The sequence below is a fragment of the Theobroma umbraticum genome, unplaced genomic scaffold (genome assembly GCF_002168275.2).
Source record: "Theobroma umbraticum cultivar Fairchild unplaced genomic scaffold, ASM216827v3 scaffold_2.0, whole genome shotgun sequence".
Classification (NCBI taxonomy): domain Eukaryota; kingdom Viridiplantae; phylum Streptophyta; class Magnoliopsida; order Malvales; family Malvaceae; genus Theobroma; species Theobroma umbraticum.
Window position 1 is genome coordinate 2,387,686 of NW_018397277.1, and position 6,599 is coordinate 2,394,284.

The 6,599-nt window shown below is 32.2% G+C and overlaps 1 non-coding gene across 1 annotated transcript; it reads left to right on the forward strand.

Annotated features, from left to right (window-relative positions):
- Positions 1-942: 942 nt before the first annotated feature.
- On the forward strand, positions 943-1,049 carry LOC149526342 (small nucleolar RNA R71). The gene has a single exon (XR_016352109.1). It is a non-coding gene; the product is annotated as a small nucleolar RNA R71 (small nucleolar RNA).
- Positions 1,050-6,599: the final 5,550 nt, after the last annotated feature.

Below are 6,599 nucleotides of genomic sequence, written 5' to 3' on the forward strand. Positions count from 1 at the left end.
ATTCGATACGTATACTTGTGTGGTAGAATTTTAACTGACAGTTTTGTTGTTGTTGTTTTTCGAAATGCTAAGGAAAAAGTGGTGGCAGTGTGACTGTAGTTTCCTTTTATACACTATGATTACTAGGATTAACTACTTGTGTCTCATTTTGATTTTTCTTCTCTATTTATTCAGCTTGTTTAGTATTGCCCTAAATCTATTTTCCACTTGTCAAGGTGATAGCCTTTCCATGCTCTTTGCCTTCTCTTCTAGGATGTGTTTTAATGTCATTGGTTAATGTCCCTTGAGCCTTACTATTAATTATGCTTGCCAACTACCTAACTTACATCTCAAGGTTTCTTAGTTATGTTGCTTGACTATTTATAAGGGAGTTCGTCTTAGCCATATACTAAATTATTAACTCTTCCATAAATGGCCTTTTTTCAAGAATAGGGGCTCTCAATTAATGTTGAAAATCAAGTTATATGTTCAATCTTGAAGCTGATGCTCCTTGGTTGTTTGCCCATGAGAAGTTTGGATGGTTTCTCTATCTAGGATTGTATATGTTGGAGAAAAGGTTGTTTTGTTGTCTGTTTCCAACAAACTAAACCGTTTCTAAGTTGTTGCTTTGACATTGATTACTAGTGTGTACATCTCCACTATGTTCACACACTACAAAAGGATTTTGAATAGGATTAGTATTGAAAAAATCAAACATTTTAGTTAGAGCAACTGTGTTTAGTTAATGTCATGATGGCATCAACCTCGTGAACTCCAACCACTCTTTTATGTGCAGATCTTTTCAATGGCCATTGATAATTGTTTGATGCCATCTCTTCTAAGAGGTCATATGCTTCATCAATAGTCTTTCCTATAAGAGCTCCTTCTGCAATTGCATCAATTGTGTCTCAAACTTAGCTACGTAAGCTATTGCAAAATGTTTGCAATTGAAGCCACTACGAGAGACCATGATGTGGGCAACACCTAGGTAAATCCTTGTTTCTATCCCAAGCTTCATATAACATCTTACCATCAAACTGTATGAACGAAGTAATATCATTCCTCATTTTGGCTATTTTCGTTAGAGGGAAGTATTTTGCAAGAAATTTCTGAGCAAGGTTGTCCCATGTTGTGATTAAGTTCATGGGTAACAAATTCAACCACACCTTTGCTCTGTTCCTCAACAAAATGGAAAATAATCTCAGTCGAATGGCATCATCTGTGATCCCATTGTGCTTAAATGTGTCACATATCTCTAGAAAATTAGATATGTGAGAATCTAGGTCATCATTTGGAAGACCTCCAAACTCGACTGAAGTCTAGATCATGGTGATGATGGCTAGCTTGATCTCAAAATTATTTGCTTGTATAGTTGGCTTTTTGATGCTTGATGGGATAACTTGTACTAAAGGAATAGCATAGTCCCTTAACGAACAATTCTCTTCAACTACCCTCTTTTGCACTTGCCACTATCTTGGTTGCTCATCAATTGTATTAGAAGAACCAGAACCTTGTTGACTTTCTCACCTCAGTCTTCAAAGCGTCTGCTTGATCTTTAGGTCACATGTGATAGTCTTTAAGTTTCATGCTTTGCACATACAATGTCAAAACACACCTGAAAACACAAAAAAAAAGGAAAAAGCTTGATCTTAGATAATTTGTTTAATTTAATAACATTGAATATAAATAGGAAACAAAACCCTAACAGTAGTGACAAAAACTTATTGTTAGTTTAATACATGCAAGTGCACGTGGCATTCAAGTAATATAAAGGTATGTTGATTATCGTTTCCCATAGGGATTTGTACCTATTCTTACTAAGTATTAAATTTATAACAAAGTAACCTTATCTAAACACTCAATTTCAAATAATTAATTAAACTAAAAATAATTAATTAACTAAATAATTAATGAAGAACAAAATGTCATTAAAAGAAATATTTACTCCAAACCGAGGACTATGCTGTTTTTCAAAATTTCATCTGAATTACATCATTCTCCTTAACCTAGATTAATGGAATATGTAGCTAACCTATAATCCATATTATGTATACATCTTTTTCGAAATCATGCACTCATACCTTTCCAAATTCATCTCATATGTATATGCAAATTAATTAGAAAAAGTTCATAACATTTGTATTCTAATATGGCTACTAAGATATAAAGGTATATGTCTATCTTAAACATGAAACTATTACCTAACTCCTAAGTAAATTGAACAAAGGCTATTCAAAACAATGGTTTATTTTAAACTCCTTCTATCGAGTTCCATTTAGAGACCCAATATATTTCAACTGGTGAGCAAGTAGTGAAAGTCAATAAATGAATAATTGAATAAACAATGCTATTTCCATTAATACCAAGCAAGGAAAAATCAAATATTGAATCTACATAATGAAATAACCATAATCCTAGAAAACAAAACTAGTTCATTATCATTTTCACAGCAAACATAATTAAATCAAGAGAAAAGATCATTTCTATAGCAAAATAACTAGAAGGAAATGAAGAGAAAAGAAATATCAAAGCCTCTTTCGATTCTTGATCCTCAATTCATTCAATTTCTTCTCATTTTTTTCATTAGATAGCCTTTTCTTTTCTCTAAAAAACTAACATTCAATGACTCTCTGAATAGCTTTCTCAGTTGTAGAAAAAGTCCTATTTATAGGCTCCGAAAAACCCTAAAAACTCATTTCCTAATTGGCTGCACATTAATAATCCACGTTAAAGCAACGAGACCTTTCTCTAGGGGCAATGGGGTGCTCTTGACTTGTATATTTTTTTTTCCATTTTGGAACTGGAGTCGTGGTGCTCCTCGTTTGGTGCTACAGCATTGGACTCTCAAGTTTTTGTATAAGTGCCATGATACACCTTGGCCGTTATAGCCTTCAACTTCACTAACTGACATAAGAAGTGTATTTGGCATCTCACTCCAATGTCTGTGCAATACTGCTCATGTAATGATTGTGTAAATACTTATTAGACTTGAGACACCTGGTTCTCTTACATGTGGAGTGTTATACTTTGATTATATCCGAATGAATGCCTAACCAAAGATGCCAAGTTAGGATGCTTTTGGATGTAGCATGAAGCATGTGAAGGCAAATGAGTGGTCAAGATAGAAATCATCACCCTAAGTGAAAAAGAGGACATATCTTAACAGTTGTTGGCTTATATTAGCTTATTGAAATCGTTGGTCTAGGCGACTTGGAGATTATGGAAAAGAGTGTCACAAGTCTCTATTGAGCTAATGATCTAACCTCAAGCGCAATATGGAGATTTATGAAAGTAGACACTGTACTTTGCTTTTGTCATCTTTGGGATATATGATGAGGGAATGAATTACACTAAGAGATTAATCACTAAAAGGTTGAGTCGAACTATCCTAACTCTTTTGACATTTGGGTTGTCATGATGCATTGCTAAATGCCAAAGTTGATCTATGGAATTAAATTAATTAAGATTACAAGTTAATTCCATTGTCAATATATTAGAAGCCTAATGAGTCACGCACACAAAAGGTGATTATTGAGATTAAATTGGCAAAGGTGATTATGTTGAACTTAATCAATTAAAGATTTATAAGCTTTTAGACTTAATTGATTAAGAACGTATATGCGTTTAGTGTTATCGATTAATGTAATCATTATTTGAGTAATGAGTTGTAAGTTTTTAAGGACTTCATTAAAATTGTTTAATTAAGTTATTGGATTAAATTACAAATACATATAAGTTATGTAATTAACCTAATTAGGGCTGAAATTAATCAAGTATATAAACCTTGCTATGGGCCTAATTACGAGAAAAAAGAAAAGAAAAGGGAAAAAAAGCTTGTCAACTAGTGTGCGTCGCCTTTATTGAGTACAAAGAAGAGAATCAATTTTCTTCTTGACTATTCGGCTTAATTTTTTTTTTTGAAGGAAAGTGTTATGAACACTACTTTGCTTGCACATCATAAGGCTTAGCAATCCCACCATGATGTAGGGTTTCTCAAAATCATCATGTGGACTTTCGTTAAAGGCTACACAAGAACCTCTTGGACAGCTTTGGTTTGCTACAAATGAGCTAAGTGTGAGATCAATCAAATGGGCTGTTTATGGAATTAGATAAGGAATCCAGCTTACTTTATCTATAAAGGTAATGATCTATGATCATATGTTTGTTGTTTGAATGCTTGAAGACAATCAAGAGACCTTCGAAGATAACATTGGGTGGGTAAGGCCGGTATTATTTGTTTTTATTTATTTTCTATTGCATTGTGATGCATGGCCAACCTATCCCAACAAATTTGAACTCTTTAGCTTGCTAAGAGAAAAAATATAGGCATTGAAGAAAGCTAAACTTCTATAAATTTGTTTGTGTCTTTGTTTACTTTTCTTTTACTTTCTTAGCATATACATTTCGTGTTGAAGAAAGTTTTGAAAATAGTTTTCGATTTGTTTTTCATTGATTTATGCTTGAAAACATTTCAACCATACCAAAAGAATTTTTATGTGATCTTTAATTTTGTATCTTAAGTTGTAAAAGACTTGATCTAGTTTGGCATACTCATCATCTTGTTCAAGAAACTTATCTTATATCTTTTGAGAAAAATATTATAACCTAGGATCGATTATTGAATTATCATAGTCAACTCTAAGTTTGCTCAAACAACTTTGAAAAAGTCTTTTGAAAATACCATGGGCAAAAACATCTCAATAGTCGACTCTCATATCTTCATAATTGACTATAACAGTTTAATTTAAGTCTTTCAAATTTTTAAAGTTGAATTCACCCCTTATTGGGAATTCTCGTTCTTATCTATTGAGCTAACATTTCTAATACATGTCATTTCAACTTTACCAAACATGCAATAATGTTTTAAAGAGAAATTATTTGAAAGGGCTTGTCCCCCCTTGTTTAAAATCACTACATAGTGATATAATCACTTACGTAATAGATTAAAAAATTCTTTCAAAACATTTGAATAGGTATTCAAACCAATATTTTTACTAAAGTCATTTTAAACATGCAATGGTAAATAACTTGTCAAAATATGTTCACTTTGCGTATTCAAAATACTTGAAAAGGTGTACCCACTCACCTTGACAAGAAGTGCATTCTTTTCCTAAGCTTCGAGTCACCAATTTCTTACTCATCAATTATCTCAAGCTCTAACAACCACTTAACAAAATAAATCCTATCATAAGTTCCTAGTTTCTATCAAAAACCCATTTTTGAAACTAATGGATTTATCAAAAAGACCTTCCTTTAAGTTCTAGTAAATTTCTAAACTTGAAACCCAATCCATAAAATGATTAGCCTTAACTTTCCTTACCTTCATAACCTCCTTGAAGAGCAAAACCCCCAAAATTCTTGGCTCAAAAATGGAATAAATGGGCTGAAATTTGTAAAATCTTAGAGTTAAGTAATATTTATGAGATTTATACTCAAAAAAGCCTAATCTTACCTTAAATTTGAGCTAAAAGGTTGAATCTTTGTCCAATGGGGTCTTGGGAGGTTGGGAAAGGGTTTGGATGGTGTTGGGGATGAGTTAGAGGTTGGAAAAGTGAAAAATAAATTTTAGAGTTTGAGTTGGGTTTAATATTTTTTCCACGTTGTAGCTTGAGAATCGATTTTTTTAATTTCCAGACATCAATTCTTGAAGTTCCAGACTTGCGAGAATCAAATTCTTGACTCTTAAACATCAATTCTTGAAGTTCCAGTATGCTTCTAGACTTGCGAAAGTCGATCTTGACTCTTAGACATCAATTCTTTAAGTTCTAGTAGTTTGTTTAGAAACTCTAATTAACTTGTAGGAATTGACCCTTTAGCCATTTGTGATCGATTCTTAAGTTTCTATAAGCTATTCTAAGTGTTCCATCTTGCAATAATCAAGCCTTCCTTGCTTGAGGTCGATTCTTGACACTTCTAGTAGCTATCTAAGGTTCGTGTACACCTTGGAATCAACCTCTCTTACTTTAGAATCAACCTTTCAAGCTCAGACTTGGAAATCTTTGGTTTCCTTTTTTTCACCCATTCTTGCAATCATCATTCTTCCATGAATGTAATGTTATAGAGAGATTGAACATCAAATGACAAAAAATTTTCATTGGCAATCATCACCAAAAATAATTCATAAAGAGTTCAAATATTTACCAAACTCCACAATACGAAAAATTAGAGTTTCACAGTAATATTTATAAGATAGTGCATTACTCTCATTTAATTATTTAGAAATTATTTTGCTAGCAACATGTTGGCATACCTCATATAATGCTACGCAAATAATAATAATAAAAGATATTTTTTTTAGCCCTCAAAGATAAGGTGTTTTCGAAAATAACATTCTTTTTAATTCTAACTATTTATAGCCAAGAGAAAAGATTTTTGAACAAAATTACCCCTAATGAAACTTTTTCATATTCAAGCGTCGTACTAATGAAACTTCCTCATATTCAAATGTCGTATTCTCTGTTTTTAGCTTCCTTCTTCCTACTAATGCTAAATGCTATGTTTTTTTTTTTATAATTACAGGAAATATAACAAACAAAATAACCCAAAAGTTAATTATCCAAATTAGAGAACTTTGGATAACATGTTTTTGTGTAAATCTATTTTATGCTAGTTTGACGTTG